At 43.0% G+C, this 24,596-nt stretch overlaps 1 protein-coding gene across 1 annotated transcript in view; it reads left to right on the forward strand.

Annotated features, from left to right (window-relative positions):
* Window positions 1-513: 513 nt before the first annotated feature.
* The window catches only part of FZD6 (frizzled class receptor 6), a 106,899-nt gene continuing 82,816 nt past the window's right edge, over window positions 514-24,596 (forward strand). The window contains exon 1 of the mRNA XM_077493141.1: window positions 514-690. The gene's annotated coding sequence lies outside the window, so the exon portion shown is untranslated. The remainder of the gene's footprint in view (window positions 691-24,596) is intronic.

The following is a 24,596-nucleotide window of genomic DNA, read 5'->3' on the forward strand; positions in this document are numbered from 1 at the left end:
TATTGGAGGAGAATGGAGAAGGATATTAGTGGAGAGGAGAGTGGAGAGGACATTGGTGGAGAGGAGAGCAGAGAGGACATTGGTGAAGAGAAGAGCGAAGAGGACATTGGTGGAGAGGAGAATGGAGAAGGATATTGGTGGAGAGGAGAGTGGAGAGGAGAATGGAGAGGACATTGGTGGACAGGAGAGTGAAGAGGACATTGGTGGAGAGGAGAGCAGAGAGGACATTGGTGGAGAGGAGAGGACATTGGTGGAGAGAGAAGAGGAAATGAGTGAGGAGGACATTGGTGGAGAGGAGAGTGAAGAGGATATGATTGAGGAGGATATTGGTGGAAAGCAGAGGAGAGTGGAGAGGAGAGTTGGAAGTGACAGGGTTGCCGCCGGTCATACATCAATACAATAGCTTGTTTTCCTCCCATAAACCGAGGTGTAAATCATGAGCCAATCAGCAGTGAAAGCACGGCGGGCCGGGGAGAAGGGGGGTCCGGGGCAGCCAATCGGAGGCGGCTTTACAATGGCACTTGTAGAAGTTCCCAGGGTGAGCGCAGGTCAGGTCCGCTGGCGGAGAGCTGGGATCGGTGCGGCCGGGCGCAGGAAACATAGGTCGGGGGTCGGAGGGGATGAGCCGTCCCCGGGATCTATACCGGGGGGATCTGTAGGATTGGATCGGTCAGAGCCGGACGTGCACAGGTAAGACCCGGACTCCGGGGAGGAGGAGGAGGCGGCGGCGGCAGTGACAGGCGGTATAGGAGGAGACTCCATTGCTGGGACAAAGCATGGAGAGGAGAGCGGACTGGGATGGGGCTCCGATCTTCCCCCGGCAGGTGCAGAGGGGGCACAGTGATCAGGACCCGGATCTCTGCATCTCCTCTCCCCACCACTCGTCTCCTCACCACTATGTATTATGTCGCCGCTTCTTACATGTGGTGAATGCATTTCGTTTTTCTTTCTCTTATTTTCAGCGAGTAAATCTGTTATTGTTCACCAGAAGAAGTTGTGTTGCAGATGTAGCAATTAGAGGGATGAGACCAGCCATATACCACTGACAGGGGTGCTCACATCGATTAGCTTTTTATTCAGGTAAAACTTTTATCTCCAAAGGAATAAAACGCTGTATCTATCTGAGTATATAAGGGTTGAGCTGGAGTTTGGCTTCAATTTGTTAGTGTATCTAAATCTGTTAGTACAATTAACACTGCCCTCCCCTAAGACCGACAGTGCTGCTGTCTGCTGAGCCTCCTATGCTCATTCCTCCAGAGGTGTCTCACAAGAAATATATGTTATGGGCCAGATCGCCAGGTGAAAAAAGTCTAAAATAAAAAGAAATGCAGACACCACATCTAATGATTGGTAAAGCTGAATTATATGCTGGAGTCTATGACGTTGTTTTTGTTTTGAGTTTAGTGACGCTTCAAATGCATTTTACATTTTATTTGCTGGTCAATTTAAAGTAGAGGTTGTAGAGCCGAGACTTGTAGAGTACTAGGACCCCGTTCATTGAGTGTTCTATAGATCAAAGCTCCAAATGTTCTCCCATACAAATCCTGTGGTGCCGTTCACAGCCCAGCATACTGTAGTGCCACTTGATGCTCAAAAGTACATGAGCATCTCTAGCTCTAAGTGTTTTTGGTCCCTCTAGACTGGGGGTCTCAACTTTTTAAAGGGCCAGTACACTGCCCTTCAAACTTTAAAGGGGCTAGACAAGGCCGTTGAGAGTAGAAAATGTTTTGGCATGGTGGGAGTAAATGGCATAGGCTTGGTGGTCCGTGGGGGTAGAAAAATTGCATCATGGAATAATGCCCCATCATTGGTGCCAGTGGGAGGACTAGTGCCCTGTCTTTGGTGCCAGTGGGAGGACTAGTGCCCTGTCTTTGGTGTCAGTTGGAGGACTAGTGCCCTGACTTTGGTGGGAGGACTAGTGCCCTGACTTTGGTGTCAGTTGGAGGACTAGTGCCCTGACTTTGGTGGGAGGACTAGTGCCCTGACTTTGGTGTCAGTTGGAGGACTAGTGCCCTGACTTTGGTGGGAGGACTAGTGCCCTGACTTTGGTGGGAGGACTAGTGCCCTGACTTTGGTGGGAGGACTAGTGCCCTGACTTTGGTGGGAGGACTAGTGCCCTGACTTTGGTGGGAGGACTAGTGCCCTGACTTTGGTGGGAGGACTAGTGCCCTGACTTTGGTGGGAGGACTAGTGCCCTGACTTTGGTGTCGGTTGGAGGACTAGTGCCCTGACTTTGGTGTCGGTTGGAGGACTAGTGCCCTGACTTTGGTGTCGGTTGGAGGACTAGTGCCCTGACTTTGGTGTCGGTGGGAGGACTAGTGCCCTGACGTTGGTGTCAGCTGGAGGACTAGTGCCCTGACGTTGGTGTCAGCTGGAGGACTAGTGCCCTGACGTTGGTGTCAGCTGGAGGACTAGTGCCCTGACGTTGGTGTCAGCTGGAGGACTAGTGCCCTGACGTTGGTGTCAGCTGGAGGACTAGTGCCCTGACGTTGGTGTCAGCTGGAGGACTAGTGCCCTGACTTTGGTGTCAGCTGGAGGACTAGTGCCCTGACTTTGGTGTCACTTGGAGGACTAGTGCCCCAAGGGCTGGATGAAGGCAAATTTGGAGACTCCTGCCCTTGACTAAAATGGGAAAGCCTGAAAAACATGTATCTAATTTCTTCCTAGTAACAACCTTTCCTGACAAGAATTATATATTAAAAAAATATATAAAATAAATAAAAAGAAATGCCTGTGCAACCACTCAAAGAAAGAGAAGTCTGAAAACAAACATAAACGCTCAGCTGAAGTGGGAATGCAGCCTGATGCACACACAGACCATACAATGTAAATTGTAGGGAACCCACTAGCGGTTCTACAAGGCAAGGGGGGGGGGTGGGGGGGGGGGGTGTGGGGGAAAGTAGAGGGGTATATAATGATTACATATGTGTAGGTTTAATTTAATAATTTCTTTCCTTTTGGTATGTTATATATTGTATTTGCATGAATATGGCCCTTTTTCCTTTTCATACATGTATTTATTTGGTTTTGGAAAAAATTTTGATATAAATAAAGATTATAAAAAAAAAACAATGTAAATTGTGGGTGTGTTTCTGTGCCCTGGAGATACAGCTTCCCATAGTAATGAATGGCTGTATGCAGTACATGCTCACAGGTGTATACAAGCCACATCCAGGGATTGTACAGTCAATGAAATCAGTGGGACCATAAATGCACATTGCTGCACCACAACTTGGATTACACTGCACTAATATGTGCGTTAGCATGTGCTTTGCTTATTGGTGGTCTGTGGTGCCATTCGTACTTGGTGATGGTAAACACACACAGTTTAAAGTGGTTGTAAACCCACGGGGAGAAAAAAAACAAACAAAAAAAAAAGCTGCAAGACAAAGGCATAATGAGCTAGTATGCATAGCATACTAGCTCATTATGATGCACTTGCCTTAGATCGAAGCCCCCGCAGCAATCCCGGCACACCACTTTGGCCGGCGACATGTCTCCTGGATTTACTGCTGGGTATCGCAGGCTCCGGCGATTTGATTGGCCGATGCCGCGGTAACGGCACACTAGCTGAAGAAACGGCACCTGCGAGCCGTCTCTTCCATGCACATGTGCCGTCCACACATGCGTATACAGTGAATATCTCCTATTATGCGTTTTGGTGCAGTGTGACATCGCAAAAGAGCCCAGTGCTTTGGACGGCGCATTAAAGTGCATAAACGCAGACAAACACGCACGCGCTTCGTTGCACCTGTATGGTGTGAATGGAGACTTGGCGTGTGTTAGAGCTGCACAATTAATCGTCAATAATCGTTATCGTGGTCTTTACTAATGTGTTTTACAATTCTTTCTATGTAAAGAATTCTCTCTGCTCTTCTGAAGCCACAGCCTTCAAAAGAAAGGAAGAGAAAAACTGGGCAGTCAGCCAAGAATCAAAATCTTCTTTTATCAGTTGAACTTCACTATAAACATTGTAACAATTTGTCAATGGAATAGACTTTGTGTGTAAATGAAAAAAGTTTAAACACTAAACATTTTTCTGGCATTTGTTGGTTTCAAGTTAAAATAATTTTCTTTTTTGCTAGAAAATTACTTGGAACCCCCAAGCATATATATATATATATATATATATATATATATATATATATATATATATATATATATATATATTAATAAACTGGTGGTACACATAAAATGGTGGTTGTTGCAATATTTTATGTCGCACTGTATTTGCGCAGCGGTCTTTCAAATGCATTTTTTTTTAATTGACGTTAATGAATAAAAAAAAACACAGTCATTTTTATTTTTGTATAATGTGAAAGATTTTACGTCGCAAGAATCGTGAGACAACCGTGATCTTTTTATTCTAAGCAAAAAAAAATCGTGATTCTCATTTTCGCCGGAATCGTGCAGCTCTAGCGTAAGTAAACCCCTACAATGAAAATCTCTTGTTTGCTCCCTTTTTGGTCTGTTTAATTTACCAATAAATAGAGCAACGTTGCTCCCCCATAGATACAGTACAGTGTGTGAGTTGTCACCCTAGAAAAGGAAGTGTCTTAGCATTGGTATCTAACGAATTTCACTTGTTGCCTAGAATTTTGTCTTTTTAAAATATGTTTTATTTACCCTGACATAATATTGTTTTTTTAATTGCATAGTTTCTGTTTAGCAACCAAACAGGGTGGATATAAATAAATGAGTTTATTTTTTTCAAACAAATCTGATTTATTTGTATTTTTTTTTTTTTTTTTAATCAGATTTTTTTGCTTTAAATCAAAATTTAATTTAAATTTTTTTTTTTTTTTTTTTTTTTGATTGACTTGATTTAAATCAAATCCACCCTGCAACCAAATACGTAATAAAGAAGTATGCCAAATTTCTGTGCAGGCAGTTGTAATATATCATTACTAATTTATTGCATTCGTGCAGAAAAAGCACTTTTCTGTTAATTTCCATGGGGTTAGAAATGCGCCAAAAACGTGCATTTTGAGCTACAAAAAAACTCCAGAACTTTTGTGAGCTTCCAGCATTTAGCTTTAGGCAACTTGGAGTGGAGATGTGAACCAACTCTATAGAAAACTTTTTTTTTTTTTTTTTTTTTTCTCCAGCATTTTGGAGCTTCAAGTTACAAAGTGCTGAGGTGTGTATAGGTCCTTAAAGGTTAACTTTATCATAAAGGAGGGTAGGGTACCTATTGTGATAGATTACACTTGAAATTTAAATAATATAAAATAAAAATTCAGCTTAGGATGGTGAAGTGACACACCCTGTAAACCATGTTTTGTTTCAGTAATTAGAGAACTTGTACTTTGTTTTGACAGGTAGTTATATTCCTTATTATTCAGACGCTGAGCTTTCCATTATCTCCGTAAAAAATAATTACATATTGTCTACATAATAAAACTCTAATGTACTGAGGCCGTGTGAGAGAGGGGATTTTGCTGGATCTTTAAAGCAAAGCAATGGATTGTTGTAGGGACTGTAAGCTGCCTTCTTTCCTTGGTATGGGATCCTCAGACGCTCGGATATATTTTCATCCTCTCTGGCGAGCACCATAGAAGCCACAAATCCTGGGCTGCTCTGTAAACTAAGTTTCATCTAGAGGGGGCATGGTTGCCATGTAGTCCCACTGAAAAAAACGCCAATCAGAAAGGCTACCCATCCATAAGGCTACATTCACCTTTTTCGTACACCGATCAGCCATAACATTATGCTTAGGCAGCAAGTAAACATGTTGTCCCTGAAGCTGATGTGTTTGAAAGCAGAGAAAATGGGAGAGTGTGAAGATTTGCGCAACTGTGACAAGCTAAATTTGAATGGGCAGATGACTGCATCTCAAAAACTGCAGCTCTTGTGGGATGTTCCCGGTCTGCAGTGGTCAGGACCGACCAAGAGTAGTCCAAGGAAAAAAAAAACAATGACATGGATGGCCAAGGCTCATTGAGGCATATGGGGAGCAAAGACTAGCCTGTGTGGTCTGATCCAATACTGGAGCTCAAGGTTAATGCAGGTTCTGGAGCTGCACGATTAATCATTAAAGTATCGAGATTGCGATTCAACCCCCCCCCCCCGATCAGAGCAGTTCTCTGCTGACAGCTGTCAGTAAAAAGATAAAAACTTGGCAGGCTGCCTATCACAACATTCTTCAGGTGAGATAACTATAAAGATAAGATTGTAACATTTCATTCTTGGATCAAAGGGATGAACTTCGGTTTGTAATGAGGGCAGTTTAACCACTTAAGGACCAAGCCTTTTTCTGACACTCGTTGCTTACAAGTTAAAATCAGTATTTTCGCTAGAAAATGACTTGGAACTAGAGCTGTACGATTAATTGTTAAAAAATCGTGATTTCGATCTCTGCAGAATTTCCAGATCCATTCATGTAACAATTGTAGAGAGTTCTCAGCTGTCAAAAAAAAAAAAACGGGCAGCCTGCCAAGTTTTTCACAATATTGTCTGAGCTGGTAGATAACTAGAAACATTGTAACTTTTCCTTCTTAAATAAAAGGGGTGAATAAAAACAAAAACAAACAAAACTGACAAAACTATAAAGTTAGCCCAATTTCTTTGTATAATGTGAAAGATGATGTTACCCCACGAGAATCCTGATCTTCTAAGCAAAAAAATTGTGATTCTCATTTTGGCCAGAATCGTGCAGCTCTAGCTGGTTCCAATTGAAAGGTGTCAAAACAAATAGTGCATTGTGGTCTGTTGTGTATGTGGCTGCATAGCCACAGACCAATCGGGGTGTCCATAGCTATAAGAGGTGACAGTGGGCATGTGAGCATCCAAACTGAACCACGGAGCAATGGAAGGAGGTGGCCTGGTCTGATAAATAAAGAACTTTTTATTTTATTTATTTTTTAACCTATATCCTGGATGGCTGAGTGCGTTTGCTTGCCTTTTATCCGGCCGTTGGGCCACTATTCCTCCCACCGATATGAGACATCTGCCTACGGACACCAGCAGTGGGGCACTATTCCGCCCAATAATTCCAACAATGGAGCACTATTCCTCCTCCTAATACCAAATGTGGCAAAGTTTATGTACACTGATGCAAGGAAAGTTTCCGCTCCCACTTTTTACAGTCTGACCTGCCTAATGTCTGAAGGATAATAAGCTGGCCCTTTGTTTAGAAGGTTTGGAAACCCCTGGCTTAAAGGATCTACTGCTGATAGCTTGATGCCAGATACCACAACATACCTTCAGGGGTCTAGTGGCGTCTATGCCCGACAGGTCAGGGCTGTTTTGGCAGCAATATTAAGTGAATCGTCCTAATGCTATGGTTGGTTTCAGTACAGTATATTTGGAGTGTGGAAGGAAATCCCTGGAGAACATTCAAACCCAATGTGGATAGTGTCCTGGCCAAAATTCAAACCAAGGACTCTTAGGCCCCTTTCACACTGGGACGGTGCGGCCATCGGCTATTTTTAGCGGCGCTTTACCGTCGTTTTAGCTGCGGTAGCTAGCGGGGTGGTTTTAACCCCCGCTAGCGGCCGAAAAAGGGTTAAAACCACCCACAAAGCGCCGCTGCAGCGGCACTTTGCCGGCGGGGTTGCCGCGCTGTCCCATTGATTTCAATGGGTAGGAGCGGTGAATACACCGCTCCTTCACCGCTCCAAAGATGCAGCTAGCAGGACTTTTTTTTACCGTCCTGCCAGCGCAGCGCTCCAGTGTGAAAGCCCTCCGGATTTCACACTGGAGTGAAAGGGGCTGGTTTTTTCAGGTGCTACACAGGCGCTATTTTTAGCGCTGTAACGCCTGAAAACCGCCCCAGTGTGAAAGGGGCCTTAGTGCAGCAAGGCATAACCTTGAACCACCAAGCTACTGTGCTGCCCTAGATCTAATTGTTATTATGCAGCAATTCCAAAATTAAAGTAACACAAATGTACCCTTTCTGTTGGGCTGGCCGAACTCTGTTCGAGTCTTGGCTGGTTCAGCAGGAACCGGCCAAGATTTGAACTGTGATGCCCTGTACACACGACCCGTTTTCCCGTCGGAACAAACACCTAAAGGTTTTTCCAACGGAATTCGACTGAAACTGTCTGTGATACACACACAATCACACCAAAGTCTGACCGTCAAGAACGCGGTGACGTAAAACGCATACAACGGGACTAGAAAAAGGAAGTTCAGTAGCCAATAGGTTCCGCCTCGTACTTGCTTCAGTGCATCCGTCGTTTTTGGTCCAGCTGAACAGCATACAGACTAGTGGTTTTCCTGATAGGAATTGGTTCCATCGTAAATATTTCTCTGTTCTCTTTCTAAGTTTGTCAACTTTCGACGTAAAAAGTCCAATGGGGCATACACACGATCGGAATATACGATGAAAAGCTCAAGTCTGACTTTTTCTGTCGGACTTTCCACTAGTGTGTACGCGGCATTAGGCCTCATGCACACTGGACGTTTTTTGACGTTTTTATAGCAGCTGTTTTTGGCTGTAGACTTTTTTATTTTTATTTTTTTTCTACTGTCCTTAAACTCTCCATGTTATCCTGTGTGTCCATGCACACATGGGCTGTTTTCAGCAGTTTTGGCCCAGTGTGCATGAGGCCTTAATGGGCAGACTGAATGTACCAAGTTGATTGATCAACTTGAGTACAACCAACCTGCCAGATTCTCTTGAGTAACGGTAGCGGCTTCTATAGAGGCTAGCGATAATCGCAGTCCTCTCCCACCAGGGACAACTACCCCTGCCCGCCCCTGCCGGGAGAAGACATTGGCCTGACAGGAGGGATTCCCGCATCAACATTGTGTTGATTGGGGGGGATCAAGCAAATTTCCTTCCTGCAGTTTCAGGAAATAAATTTGCTCCATGTATATAGCCAGCCTTGATGTCTGGATTCAACAACTCAGACTGATAAAAGGGGTGGAAATGTAGGAGGGGAAAAAAAGCAAATTTTACCCCTGCAGATTTTTTTTTTTTTGGAAGCAACTTTTCATCCTCCCCTACAATCCATGATTTCGCCTCCCTTATGACAGGTGCACTTTGTGTTACAAAAACAGTTTACTTATCAAGGTAAAAGTTGATTTAAACTTTTTTTTATTTTTTCTGTTTGCTTTGTGACAAGAAAAATCCATTGAGTGTAAACATTTGCTCTGAAGTTGGCCAGCTCTTCCCTGGTGTTCTAACAGGTGTGTACGTGTGTGGCCGCTCACCCAAACCCGTCACAAAGTGTCAAAGCCGAGGCTGACAAATTCCTAACCCATTTCTTTTTATAAGACTTTAAGTAAAAGTGATACTGTCTAATATACTGATAAATCCTGTTGGGTGATAGTTGGGAGAAAAAAAATAAAAAAATAAATAAGTGTGTGTGTGTGTGTGTGTGTGTGTGTGTGTATATATATGCCCTGACATGCATGCATCGAAGGCTTCTATGATCCCTATAGAATCCTGCTAAACATTGGTGTGAAATTTCGACGTAAGGGTATCAAACTGTCAGAAGGGATAGTGCTGACAAAGACCTTCTCCTGCCTTCAGGGGAGTAATTTGCACATAATCCTGCCTGACGCTTGCGTATGAGAGAGAAGGGAGAACAATCTTAAACCAGTTCAGTAATGCAGACCGGTCACCAGTAAATGGACGCTGGTAAGAAAATAATGCAAACGCAGGCATAACTTGTATTTTTTATTTTTTTATTTTAAGTTGACATGTTAGCAATGTACAGTAACTTTTTTTTTTTTTTTTTTCCAGGTAAATAATTGATTCCAAGCAGAAGCAACGTGCCGTCATTGAGGTCTTGAAGGAGGGGGTAAAGGCTGTTCTACATTGAGGGTCCCAGTCTAAAGTGCTGATTTCCCCTTTTTATCCATCTGTCCACATTGCTCTTGTCAATGGTGTCATCTCTGTAAATATACTGACTCCTTCTGTGGATATGGGACAGCTGCCACCCCCCCTCTTCATCAAGAACTTCATGATGGCATGTTTCTGCTTGGAATCCATTAAAGCGGAGGTTCACACAAAAATGGAACCTCCTGCTTTTCGGACCTTTCAGGGGGAAGGGGGGTGCAGATACCACAATAATACAGGTATTTGCACCCACTTCCAGGAATAGTCTCCCGCAGGAGTCGCGCCCCTTCCCGTCCCCCCATCTCCTGGGAAACACACAGGTCCCAGGAGATAGTGGGGACCAGTTAGGACGCGCAGCGGGAATTGCGCAGTAGGGAACTGGGAAGTGAAGCCGCAACGCTTCACTTCCTGATTCCCTCAATGAGAATGGCAGCCGAGAGCTGTGCGATTGCTTGGCTTCGGCTGCCGACATCGCTGGACCCTGGGACAGGTAAGTGTCCGATTATTAAAAGTCAGCAGCTGCAGTATTTGTAGCTGCTGGCTTTTATTCTATTTTTTTCTTTTTTTTCTTTTTTTTTTTTTCTTTTAGGTGGACCTCCTCCTTTAATTACCTGCAATGAAGGGGGGGGTTACTATAGGGAAGAGTTACTCTACCAACATGTGAAATTTGAATGACCTATGTAAGTTAAAGCGGAGCTCCACCCAAAAGGGCTAGTTCTGCTTTAAGCACTCCACCCCATGGGGGGGAGTAAGGTGTACCGACGAGGGCCAAGGAAATAAGAGGATTAGAGCTGCTCTGTGCAAATGTTTGTTTAAAAACAAAAAAATAAGCTTTAACACCACTTTAAGGCTGACATATATAGCTAGAATTTCCTGCTGAATTGTCTGAAATTTGAGCTGTGGATGCCTCAGTTAACTTTAATCAACTTTTATCACAGAAGTCCCCATGTTGATGAGGACAGGGGCTTCGTCCCGACAACCCTGGTTATTGGTTGTTGGCAGTGTTGGTCATCTTACTTTAAAAATGTAATTACCCGGTAAGTTACAAATTACTTCTCCCAAAAAGTAATTGCGTTAGTAACTCAGTTACTACATTGGAAAAGTAATTACCGTATTTATCGACGTATAACACGCACTTTTTCTTCCCCTTAAAATCAGGGGAAAATCGCGGGTGCGTGTTATACGCCGATCATCAGCGATTTCCACACGATTTTTGGGCTCTGGGCGGCTTTCAGCCGCCTTCGGCCCTTCTCGCGGCTTTCGGCCGCCCTCGGCCCTTCTCAGCGGCCGAAAGCCGCCAAGAACTTCCAGGCGCCGCCGAGATACACAGGACATGTTGGCGGCGCCATTTTTAAAAACATTAGCTGACATCACTGATGCACAAGGCTACAATGATGGACAAACTGCATGACAGGGCTGCAATGACGGACAGGGCTGCAAATGACACTGACAAGGCTGCATTGATGGGCTTTTAAATGTAAGGTTTTTTTTTTTTTTTTTCCTTAAAATTCCCTCCTAAACTTGGGGTGCGTGTTATATGCCGATAAATAAGGTAGTTACTCAGCAAAGTAACTGACTTTTTTTTTTTTTTTTTTAAATATTCGAATGGGCAGGTCTATTTCCCCTCTGTACCCCCCTGCACATCTGTTTCCCCCCACGCGCATATATCTGTCCCCCCCCCCCCCCCCCCACCAAACTCATGGATCGCATCGTTCCTCGGATCAGAGTCACGGATCGGATCATTTTTCGGATCAGCAAATAATATTTGAATTTGCAAAAACCTGTGAAAATTCCACCACCATATAGTCCCCACTGTAATATCCACGTCATCTCCCCCACTGTGATATTGGCAGAGTATTGGCAGGGTATGGAGGGATGGCTATGACTGCAATTGTCACAGAGCAGCGCTGTGGGCACTACAGATCCAGCCCACAGCGCTGCTGCCATCCGATCTCTCCCCTCCACTGTACAGATCTGTACACAGAGAGGAGACAGGAACCTGCGTCATCATGACACCGGTTTGTTTACATGTGATTGCTCTGTCATTTGACGGAGTAATCACATTGTAAACGGTTGACGGGTGCACCAAGATGGCTGCAGCCTTTCCTAAGGCCGCGGATTGAGGCGGGTGACGATCCGTTGCACCCTTAGTGGCGGTAGATGTAATTGTGGTAACGCCGCCCAAGTAATGGGAACGGCGTTACCATGAGGGGAAGGGTAATCAGTTAGATTTCTTGTTACCCTCTAAAGTAACGGCGTTAAGTAACGCTGTTTACTTTAGCTCAGTTAGTTACATCACTGGTTGTTGAGGTGTGTGGGCAGGGGGCTTATCTGAATCTGGAAGTCCCGTTTAACAAGGGGGGGCCCCCAGATCCCACCCCACCCCCCATGTGAATGGGTATTGGGTACATTGTACCCCTACCCCAAAAATCCAATCGGATGCAGCGGCTGTTCAAGTATTGTGTCAGCTGTTGGAATACGATAACCAGTACAGGAGATTCATCCATATTTATTATGGATGGAGGAATCTGTTAGATTTCTTTTATTCAGGAATCCTATGATGGTATAGCTAGCTTTAGATACCTATTAGGAATGAAACGTCCTGGTGCATTTGTTTTTAAGTGACTGTGATTGATTTGCCATCAGTAAGTATTTGTTGAAATTCACTGCTTAAAGTTGTGTTTCCCCAAAAAATAAAAAAATCTTTACTGTGCAGTAAATCGACCAAAACTTAGTTTTTTTCCCCTGTTGCTATGCGGTCCATGAAATCTGCCTCTTCCAGTGCCTGGGCTAAAGACGTCACTTCCCTTGGCACCTCCACTCGGTACTATTTCTGGGAGATGTGTGCCTCCATTTCCCAGGAGGCAGTGGGCAGCGCTGAGGGCTAGAATCTTATCTCCGTTGCAATCACAACAGGGCGGGACTTCCGACGACACCGCCGGTTGTGATGGCAACCTGAGCTGTTGACAGCTCTTGGATTTAAGCTTGCTGCGCTAGCGCGAGATCGGCAATACAACGGGCGATGCATTCTGGTCTATCAGCGGCACAGGATCCCGGAAGAGGATGCCTGTGGGCAAGATGAGAACTGTCAGTGTAAACATTTTAAAGTTTATTTTATCTGCGAAACTGGAGATCTTAATGAAAGTAAAATGGAACAAGTGAGTTACAAATTGTAATCGTCTCTTTGTCATTTCCTCCCCAAAAAAAAAGTTTAAGACCGTGGAACCCCGCTTTAAGGCTCGATTCACACTGCTCCAATGGCAAAGTTGTATGCGACTTTGCCCCATGACTTCCTTCAGACTTGGACGCTAGTTAGGAGCCTGTGCAAAAGCTGAAATTGCACCCAACTCATGCCAAAGTAGTGCATGAACCTTTTCTAAAGTCGGAGCGAATTCAGTGGCAACGATTAGAACAGTTCGAACTCTCAAGTCACTTTACAATTCATGGCAGTATGAACTGGGCCTAACACAGCCAGGGTTACTTTTTATTCCCATGACTTAAAAAAAATGTTGAAGCCCCCCTGTATTTTCATTCATTATGCATGGCACCCTAATGCACATAAACATTAGGTACACATGCACAGTGGTGCACCAGAACGCACAGATGTGAATGAGCTGTGGTGCGCAGCATTGCCAAAGAATAGTGGAGATGCAATGCACCCCCCCCCCCCCCCCCCAAAAATGTAAAGTTGCATTGAGGTTCTATTCATACTGAAGAGACTGCCTTGACACAACTCACCTTCTTCACAAAAGTGTGTTCTTCATTGCATGCCAAGGTGTGAGCAGGCCCAAAGGAGAAAATTACAATGTTTTCAATTGCTGGGTTTGTTCGAAAGTCATTTTTTAAGAGCTAATTCCACCTTTCATACCATGTTTCATGTTACACCCAAATTTAGGTTGTAGCATGGAAAATGGTGTTCCATAGTCTCCCTACCACGTTCCTGACTTGTTGACTTGTGGTGTTCTTGTCCCCAAAGCATTCTGTTTTTTGTTTCTTTCCCTACAAGCCCCCTTTCACATCGGTACAGCTTTGAAATAACGAAAATTTTAAAGCCGCACGTCCGTGCGATTTTCACTGCCGATTTCATTGCGGCTTGCAACATCATACAACACAAGTCTATGCAATGAAATTGGTAAAAAGTATTACAGGGAACTTTTTTTCAAAGACATGAGTCGTTGCGAATTGAACGGTTCCATTGCCAACAATGGGGTGCGACTTGTCATGCGATTTTTAGAACTGTCAACATCTGTGTGAAAGGGGGGCTGAGTCTCCTCGCAGATATCAATGGGTGTCCCCATAATCATAGTCCATTGACCTCTTCCAGCACCAGAACTGAGGGTCCGTATGGACAGGCCCGGATTTACTCCCTTTGCAGCCCCAAGGCCGGGTCCTTCAATACTCCCCATAAGCTGAATCAGTTGGAGCCTGAGCGTGCCACTTGCCAGCGTCACCTTTCAGCGCATGCAGGGTGTCACTTGCCACGTCACTTGTCAGCAGATGCAGCGTGGCACTTGCCACATCATTTGCCACGTCGCCTGCCACCGGGTCGAAGGGGGCCCTGTCAGGTAGGATGTATGGGGCTCCATGATTTCTAACAGCAGCCCTGATGCCCACTTTAGTGGCTGTTGTGTCTGGACCAAGGAGGGACTCTGTGGACAGAGGACATTCAGTGGCACATTCAGGGGGGTGACAAACTCCCACCTGCGTGTTATACCTTTTTTTTTTCCAATAGTTGGAATATGCCTTTAATATAATATGCATATATATCCCTGCTGCTGTTAAGATAATCTATAGTATTTTGCAATTGGCGAAAAAAAAAAAGTGTGCATTTTAGATTTAGGTTTATTCTAGATATTGAGCAAGTTTTTATGGTCTTGCAGCACTTTTGGGTGTAGTTTGTGCTGAGGTTGTCACATTTACATACTAATCACGCTTGTTGCTCACTGGGTGCCAAATGATAGACTTGGTAGATGAATGAATTAGTAAATCTTGTTTATCTGTAAGTCATTGGTGTTAAAATCAAGGGCTGATCTCTGCATGTCTAACACGGGTCATGGCCTAGGGCAGCTAGGAGTGAAGTTGTGTCACCAACATATTCCCATCCAGGGCTCTTCTTTATTTTATTTTTTATTTTATTTTTTTTCTCAGAGAATAGATGCAGGAACTCAGCCACGCCCCCATTGCAAGACCACCCCTCCCTTATCGCAGGGGAAGAGCACACTGCATGAAAGGGTGGGTGTTGCCAAATTGCACTAATGGTGGGAAGGCCTTACAAAGGCATTGTAAAATACCATGAGGGTATTATTCTTAGGGTTCAGATGTACACTGCGTGCATGGGGGCAGGGTTTTGGGGAGTGCCCATCCAGTACAAAGCTGTCCTTAACCAAATCCTCTCTCAAACACCTCCACCCACCAGGGCCTACTGCTGAAGAGCAGCAGCAACTTAGGCTAGGTTCACATATATGCACCACATTCCTTTTAAATCGCATACGATTCTTTGCAGTGTGATTTGAAGCAATTCATTTTGTATGGGCTCAATTCACACTACACTGCACAAAGGAGGTGCAGGCATCCTTTCCCCTTTTTTTTGCTGTATCCGAATTGTATGGCGTAGGTGTTCACACCCATGTGATCTGATTCTTGCAATCGCACTGCGTTTTGCAATCTGTTTTGAGGTGTTATTTCATTTATCATTGACAACGATGGCAGATCGCATTAACTGAGTGCAATTTCAATACCATTTGGGAAACGCTCAGGATTCGCTGCGTTTCCTGCACCGACTATATGTAAACTGAGTGTGTGCAGAGTCTGTGTGTGTGTGGACTTCAGGAGAAGCAGATGCTAGGACACTAGAGTGGCTGAGCCCACCCCCCACCTCCTCTGCTCTCATAATATAGTGCAGGGCGAGGAGCCTGTCACCTGTACACACAGATGTCTGGCTTCTATGTGTGGAAATGACAGCAGTGAGCGGCAGATAAGAGGCTGAGGCTAGTGCTGGAGGTGTAAGAACTCCATTCCAGCCCCAAAAAAAGCCCATCTGTAATGAGCCTTTTTTAGACCGCCACCAGGATTGTCAGTGCGATTTGTATGTTTGTATTGGTGAAATATTGAATTGATCACCCACTCTGGGTCTGTACATTTAGAACCAAAGTGATCACAAAATAAGAGGACAGCATGGCCCACTTTACTAGTTGTCGGCTCTAGGAGTACGGTCGGGATGGGTGAACTGTTTATTTCAGATTCTCTGCCTCTAGACTTGGTGTGCCTTTTGCGATTTTGTGATATCTTGGAATGATAAAAAGGGGACAGCAAATTGACGCTGTTATACAAGCTGTACACTCACTACTTTACATTGTAGCAAAGTGTCATTTTTTTCCCTGTCACATAAGATATTTACAAAAATGTGAGGGGTGTACTCACTTTTGTGAGATAATGTATATGATTAAACAAGTGATTGATTTATTTATTTTTTTTTTTTGAAAGGGAAAACTTTCATGGTTACGAACAAACACCATCGAGTAGATCATTAGTGCACAACTTTCAAGAGCCGATCAGGACAGTTCAAAACGAAAAATATCCAAAGGGACAAGCACAATTTTTCTCGTATAAATGAATAAACCATTTTTGTGTAATTGGTATAAGATTTGTACAAAAAATCCATGTGCCCATGACTGTTCATGCTCAGAAACGAAAGGATACATTCTAATACAATTCATTATATCACTTCCAAAGCTGTATTCTGTTGTACGAGAATTTTTGTAATTTTTATTAACCCATTAGACTAGCATGCAAAAAAATAAAAAATAAAACCAGACAATCGTTCGTCTGGTGTGTGTGTGTGTGTGTGTGTGTATATAGGCTTGAAGGTGTTGTAAAGGCAGAAGGTTTTTTTGTCTTAATGCATTAAGATAAAAAAAAACCTGTGTGTAGCACCACCCCTTAATTACCTACCTGAGCCTCTCGTCTCTCCAGTGATTGTCCACGATCCCCACAGCCATCCAGGACACTCCTCCTCCTGATTGGCTGAGACAGAGCAGCGGTGCCATTGGCTTCCGCGGCTGTCAAAGTCAGTCAGCCAATCAGCGGAGGGGACTGGCCAGGTCAGGGCTCCGTGTCTGAATGGATACACGTAGATCTGACTCGGCTTGGGTGCCCACTGTAGCAGGCACTCAAAGAGGGGAGGGGCTAGGAGAAGCAAAGAGGGATCTGAGAAGAGGAGGATTCCCGCCACTCTGGGCAAAATTTTAACTGCACAGAAGAGGTAAGTATGACATGTTCTTTTTTTTTTTTTTGTTTTGTTTTTTTAAATAACAAACAAGCCTTTACAATCACTTCAAAGCTAGCCAGAGGATTGGGGTAGGAGGGATGGCACAAAATACTTGGCCTAGACAAGCAGGAAATATAAATCACTAGAGACATTCCTGTGTCATAATAAACAGGGCGAAACACTATGTAAAAGGAAAAATATGTCAAATTTAAATGACAAGTGTAAGTTCCTGTGCAGCTTCTGCAAACCTAAAACTTTCCCATATACATCAACTTCAAGAAAAATCGACAAAATCCGGTTTTCGTTTGATTCTGAAACGTAATGTGTTGCTGTGGGCAGAAAAAACACTTGGAACAACACACTTTGTCAGTCTTAACAAAAGGAAAAATTAGAACGGAAACTGTTGCCCGAGGCAACTGCTATTTTTCGGTTAAATAAATCTCTATTGAAGATGTTTTCTAACATGCAGTGAAATCGCCACCTTTGCAAAGATATGGCAATCCAGGACTATTAACAGAAGAGGGGGTAATACAGAGCAATGTGGCTGGGAGACCCAACAAATATACTGCTACCCTAACCACTTGCCGACCGCCTAACTGTAACAAATGTACGTCCATGTTTTTTACATTAAATACCGGGGTTATGGTAGCAGCTACCTGCCATATGTATCTTTTTTTTTTTCTTTTTTTTTTTGTTAGGGGGCCGGCTTCCAGATAAAAGTGATCCCAGTAGGCAGTAGAAGAGATGCACCACATGCGAGCTATAGCTGCGATCATTAGCGCGAGAACAATAATTCTAGGCCTAGACCTCCCCTCTAACTCCAAACAGGTAACCTGTAAAAATTGTTAAAGAGTCGCCTATTGAGATTTTTATGTACCGTAGTTTTATTGCTATTCCATGAGCGTGCACAGTTTTAAAGCAGGACATTTTTAGGCATCTATTTACTCGGCATAATATCATCTTTAATATTATACAAAGTGGGCTAACTTTTACTGGTGTGGTGTGTGTGTGTGTGTGTGTGTGTGTGTGTTTTAATTCAAGATTTGTGTTTTTTTTTCCCAGAAAATCGCATTTGAAAGACCGCCGCACAAATACCATGTGACAGAAAATATTGCAATGACTACCATTTTATACTCTAGGGTCTCTACTAAAAAAACAATATATATACGTTTGGCGCCTCATTTTCTAGCAAACGATACAGATTTTTACTTGTAAACAACAAATGTCAGACAAAGACCTGGTCTAACACCCTTTCAGATTCACCAAAACCATATAATATGAGGTCAGACCTTAGGCGTTTCAATGTGTATGCAATCAGGCAGGCCCTTACACTACATGGTTTTGGTAAATCTGAAGGAAAAAATCAGCAGAAAATCTGATAGTGTATATGGGGCTTTATGTACCCTGCAGAGAGAGCAACTCAACAATCTTTTAGCCCGGGTTCACACATGTGCGTTGCTAATTGAAGCTCCGGTTTCACTGCGAAGATAAAAATCAGTTGTTCAGAGGTTCCTCTGCGTTTTAGCTGCGGATCAGTGAGCAGGGGGAGGGGGGAGGTGTAGTGAGGAGAAGGAGAGAATTTGTGTTCAGAACGGAATGCATCTGCGAATCGGATGCGTTCCCATAGAAGATAATTGATTGTAATTCGCACCGCAATGCCTAGAACACGCACGTGTTTTTTGTGCAATGCGCAGTGCGAATGCACTGCACATATGTGAACAAGATACATTCATTTGAATGCATCTGGTTCACATATTTTAAAATGTCCTGCGAATTGGATGCGGTGTAAGCCGCATCTACTTCGAATAGGTATGAATGGGGGCTTAGTGTTAAAAGAGAAGAATGGACAAAACGTTTTGTGGGTTACAGGAAAGAAATTTCCACTGTGTATGGCTTGCCTTAGAGCCAGTGTGGGGCAGCTTCACACTGAATAGAATATATATATATATATATATATATATATATATATATATATATATATATATATATATATATATATATATATACACATACATACATACATACATACATACATACATACATACACAGTGGTGTGAAAAAGTGTTTGCCCCCTTCCTCATTTCCTGTTCCTTTGCATGTTTGTCACACTTAAGTGTTTCGGAACATCAAACCAAACCAATTTAAACAATAGTCAAGGACAACACAAGTAAACACAAAATGCAATTTGTAAATGAAGGTGTTTATTATTAAAGGTGAAAAAAAATCCAAACCATCATGGCCCTGTGTGAAAAAGTGATTGCCCCCTTGTTAAAACATACTATAACTGTGGTTGTCCACACCTGAGTTCAATTTCTCTAGCCACACCCAGGCCTGATTATTGCCACACCTGTTCACAATCAAGGCATCACTTAAATAGGAGCTGCTTGACACAGTAAGGTCCACCAGAAGATCCTTAAAAGCTACACATCATGCCGAGACCCAAAGAAATTCAGGAACAATTGAGAAAGAAAGTAATTGAGATCTATCAGTCTGGAAAGGGTTATAAAGCCATTTCCAAAGCTTTGGGAATCCAGCGAACCACAGTGAGAGCCATTATCCACAAATGGCGAAGACATGGAACAGTGGTGAACCTTCCCAGGAGTGGCCGGCCGCCCCAAATTACCCCAAGAGCGCAGCGACGACTCATCCAAGAGGTCACAAAAGACCCAACAACAACGTCCAAGGAACTGCAGGCCTCACTTGCCTCAGTTAAGGTCAGCGTTCATGCCTCCACCATCAGGAAAAGACTGGGCAAAAATGGCCTGCATGGCAGAGTTCCAAGGAGAAAACCACTGCTGAGCAAAAAGAACATCAAAGCTCGTCTCAATTTCTCCACAACACATCTTGATGATCCCCAAGACTTTTGGGACAACATTCTGTGGACCGATGAGACAAAAGTGGAACTCTTTGGAAGGTGTGTGTCCAAGTATATCTGGCGTAGAAGGAACACTGCATTTCATAAAAAGAACATTATACCAACAGTAAAATATGGTGGTGGTAGTGTGATGGTCTGGGGCTGTTTTGCTGCTTCAGGACCTGGAAGACTTGCCGTGATAAAAGGAACTATGAATTCTGCTGTCTACCAAGAGATCCTGAAGGAGAATGTCGGACCATCTGTTCGTGTACTCAAGCTGAAACGAACTTGGGTTCTGCAGCAGGACAATGATCCTAAACACACCAGCAAGTCCACCACCGAATGGCTGAAGAAAAACAAAATGAAGACTTTGGAGTGGCCTAGCCAAAGTCCTGACCTGAATCCTATTGAGATGTTGTTGTGGTATGACCTTAAAAAGGCCATTCATGCTCGAAAACCCTCTAATGTAACTGAATTAGGACAATTCTGCAAAGATGAGTGGGCCAAAATTCCTCCAGGACGCTGTAAAAGCCTCATTGCACGTTATCGCAAACGCTTGGTTGCAGTTGTTGCTGCTAAGGGTGGCCCAACCAGTTATTAGGTTTAGGGGGCAATCACTTTTTCACACAGGGCCACGATGGTTTGGATTTTTTTTCACCTTTAATAATAAACACCTTCATTTACAAATTGCATTTTGTGTTTACTTGTGTTGTCCTTGACTATTGTTTAAATTGGTTTGATGTTCCGAAACACTTAAGTGTGACAAACATGCAAAGGAACAGGAAATGAGGAAGGGGGCAAACACTTTTTCACACCACTGTGTATATATATATATATATATATATATATATATATATATATATATATATATATATATATATATATATATATATATATAATTTTTTTTTTTTTTTTTTTACACCCCAAACTTACTCCTTTTTTTTTTTTTTTTTTTTTTTTTTTTTTTTTCTTTTTTAAGTCTCCTTGTAGCTGAGGATGGTTGTATTTGAGTCATGTCGTCCACTGGACAAGCGGGACTAAGGCTACATTCATATCTATGTTCTAGGGCCGGTGCGAATATCAGCAGCAGGATTTGGGTTCCTTCTGTGACTCTAAGCCAATAGGTGCGACCGCTGGCCCCATTCACTATAATGGCAGGTCACAGGTGGTTGCAGCTATTGTCCACACAACCAGCGATTACCTGCAGTGATTTGCCGCTGGATGCACTCTGTGTGCATCCAGCAGCAATCACCGCAGGTAATTGCTGGCTATACAGAGAGACACGAATAGCTCTGGCCATCGGCAACCTGTCAGCAGCCACACCTAGATGCTCAGAGCTGCAGCAGGAATTTTTGATTCCTGCATCTACTATTTGCAGCGCCCCAATTTCCATGAATGTAGCCTTGGGAATGGAGGTAGATTTAGGGTGACACAGCATGTTGAGCATATCTCACAGAGGTGAGGTTAGATGGGCAGAGCATGCGCTCCAGAATTGCACAGGTAACACAGAAAAGTTGGTAAGATGAAAGAAAGCGGAAGCGTCAAGGGGGTGGGAATGCGAGAGAGGTCTATACGTGGGAGAAAAGGCTTTGGGGAGTAACTGGAGGTAGGTCCTGTTTTAAAAAAAATAAATAAAAAAATTCAATCCAAATCTGTTCAAATGTGTGCATTGAATAATTTAAGCTTGTGGCCATTTTGTTTATTCACTAGAAACCATGACAAACTTTTTGTTTCACCTGCAAGACCACCATGCCTTGGCAAGAACCTGTTTAGCCGCATTGAAAAGGAATGTAAAGTGTAGGGCTGCAACTAACGATTATTTTCATAATAGATTAGTTGGCCGAAATATTGTTTTGATTAATTGGTTAATAACCTTAAAGAGGGATTCCACCAAAAAAAAAAAATTAAAAGCCAGCAGCTATAAATACTACAGCTGCTGACTTTTAATAAATGGACACTCACCTGTCCCGGGTTCCAGCGATGCCGAGGCCGATCGATCGCTCGGCTCTCGGCTGCTGCCGCCGCCATTCTAGGTGAGGGAATCAGGAAGTGAAGCGAATCGGCTTCACTTCCCGGTTCCCTACTGCGCATGCGCGAGCCGCGCCGCGCAATAGGAAATCTCCGCGCTGTCTCTGGGACCCGTGTGTGTCCCAGCAGACAGCGCGGCAGGGCAGGAAATGGCGTAGACTCCCGTGGGAGTCTATGCCCGGAAGTGGGTGAAAATACCTGTTATCTAATTACCTGCTTATCTAGTTATCTGCTACCTAATTTAGTTAAATATGCAAAAGTAAAAAAAAAAGGCAATTTATTCTTAAATATCTCTATGCAGTGGTAAATATAAATGACCAACTATATGGTTAGAGAGCAAAATCTCTAATCCACTCCGAGTAACAGACAGAAGTGATATACTGTATATACTATTAGTTTACTAATATACTATTGTTTAAAAAAAACTATTTCTTCCTTCAAAAAAAATTTCATTATAAGAACGTTTGTTTGATTTTCTAATAGTTAGTGGGGTCAAATCGACGTTCATTTTCAACAACAGTGACAGGAAAATTTGTAAATAGAAAACAGTGTATGTGGTTTTCGTTCAGAAATGACATTCATGTTAAAAACAGAATGTTAAAAACAAGTGGAAATTTCAAACATTCTTTCATTCAGCGAATGTACAAAGATTTTTTTTTTTGTCTCCATATTCTTGCCTGAAAATTGACCGTGTGACCAGCATAAGGCTCGGTACACATCTATGCAGTTTCCTTTTAATCTGTTTCTGCAGTGCTTTTTGATGTGCGTTTTGATTTTTGTGCACGTGATTTTGCTGCGATTTATGTTTTTGCATTTGCTGCAAAAACGCATTCCATGCTTTTCTGCAGCTTCTCCATTGAAGTATATTGAACCAAAAAAGAACCGTTTTGTGTGCCTGACCCTTTCCAAATATGCAGCAGCTGAAAAAAGCATAGATGTGACATAATGGGGTTAAAAAAAAAAAATGGCCCTTTATAGTACAAAAAAGCAGATGATCACTACTGTAAGGGGTTAATTTTTTTTATTTTTTTTTTATTTTTATTTTTTTTACTGTGAGTAATATTTACAGTAGCAATTGTTTTTTTTTTTTTTTTTTTTTTACCTCATTATGTTACTGGCCAATTAATCGATCATGAAAATAGTAATTGATTAATTTCATAATCAGTTGTCGATTAATCGATTAGTTGTTTCAGCCCTAGTAAAGTGAAATGGTGAGTGCGGCAATGTGTGGGTTTCAGGTTCAGCAATTCCTCTTTGGGGTTTTTCGGGATGCCTGTACATAGGAGTGTGTAAACCAATTGTTGTTGGTGTGAGGCAGGGGTCTCCAAACTTTCTAAACAATGGGCCCATTTACTGTCCTTCAGACTTTAGAGGGGGGCAAAGTGGCCAGTGGGAGTAGGAAATGCCCCAGTGCCATTAAAAAGATGACATAGTGGCTGTAGTCAGTAAAAGGACGACTAGTGCCCCATTGTTAGTATTAATGGGGGGGATAGTGCCCTATCATTACCAAGAAATAGTCTAGTATGGCTAGAAAGTCCTCTATATATGGCTATATATGGCGCCTCATCCCTACTTTTGTTCTTGACAAGGTAAAAAGGGATATAGAACAGGGATTAAACGGTGTCTGCAAATGTATATAATACACTCATAGATAAAAATATAAAGCATTTTATTAGTACAAAAATCAAGGCAATACATAAACAGGTGTGTGAACAATTGTAAATCAATTAGTACATACAAAGGAGGCCAATGTTGAGAGGCCACTAAATAGAACAGGCGGTTTATCTCTACTTGTTTCGCCAAAACATTGGCTTCTTCAGGGGAATGATATTGAGAACCTGGATGTGCATGTAGATTCTATGAAAAGCAAAATATACATTTTAAACTTTTATTACAAAATTAATCATATCGAACATTATTAATGATGATTAATGAAAATAATTAGTAGCTTAAGAGCTCCCCCAAACCAGAGACCCCCCCCCACACAAAAGGGTCCCCCCAATACCCACCTAAGATTCCCAAAGCGCAAGCGTGGCACCAAGTCCCTCTAAGGACCATTGGCAACCAATTGACCCACTAATTGAGGCTGCAGAGGGCTGATAGAGACCCATAATTAGTATTAATGGGGGGGATAGTGCCCTATATTTTATATTTAAGATGTCCTGTTATAGGTGTCGGTGAAAGGAATGGTTCCCCCACTGTTGGTGTCAGTGGAAGGGATGGTGCCCCAAGGGCCAGATAAAGGCAAGCAAAGGGCAGCATTTTGGACTAAGACCGTGTTTCTCAACCTTTTTCCAGTCAAGACACCCTTTTAAAATTTTGCACAATTTCAAGGATCCCTAGAGTAAAATTATATAAGAAAAAAAACTGAAATTGTTTTTACATAATGTAGCTGCCTCTACACACGTATATGGCACTTCACATTTAGATGTGTGTTTTTTTGTTTTGTTTTGTTTTTTGTTTTTTTTTACAAAGTGGTATACCTTTGCACTCTAGTACAGCCAACTTGACCCCAGTGCTGACAGAGGGAAAGGGGAGGTGCAAACTTAGACCTCCTCAGGCGCCCAACGTCCTTAACCTCTGACATTGGTTGTTAGAAAGCCAGCCACTTGCCCGCATGGTGCCCAAGGTTGTAATGCCACACAATAAAAGCCTGA

This window comes from Lithobates pipiens, unplaced genomic scaffold, assembly GCF_037356315.1.
Source record: "Lithobates pipiens isolate NorthernLeopardFrog02 unplaced genomic scaffold, aLitPip1_a1.2 Scaffold_19, whole genome shotgun sequence".
Lineage (NCBI taxonomy): Eukaryota > Metazoa > Chordata > Amphibia > Anura > Ranidae > Lithobates > Lithobates pipiens.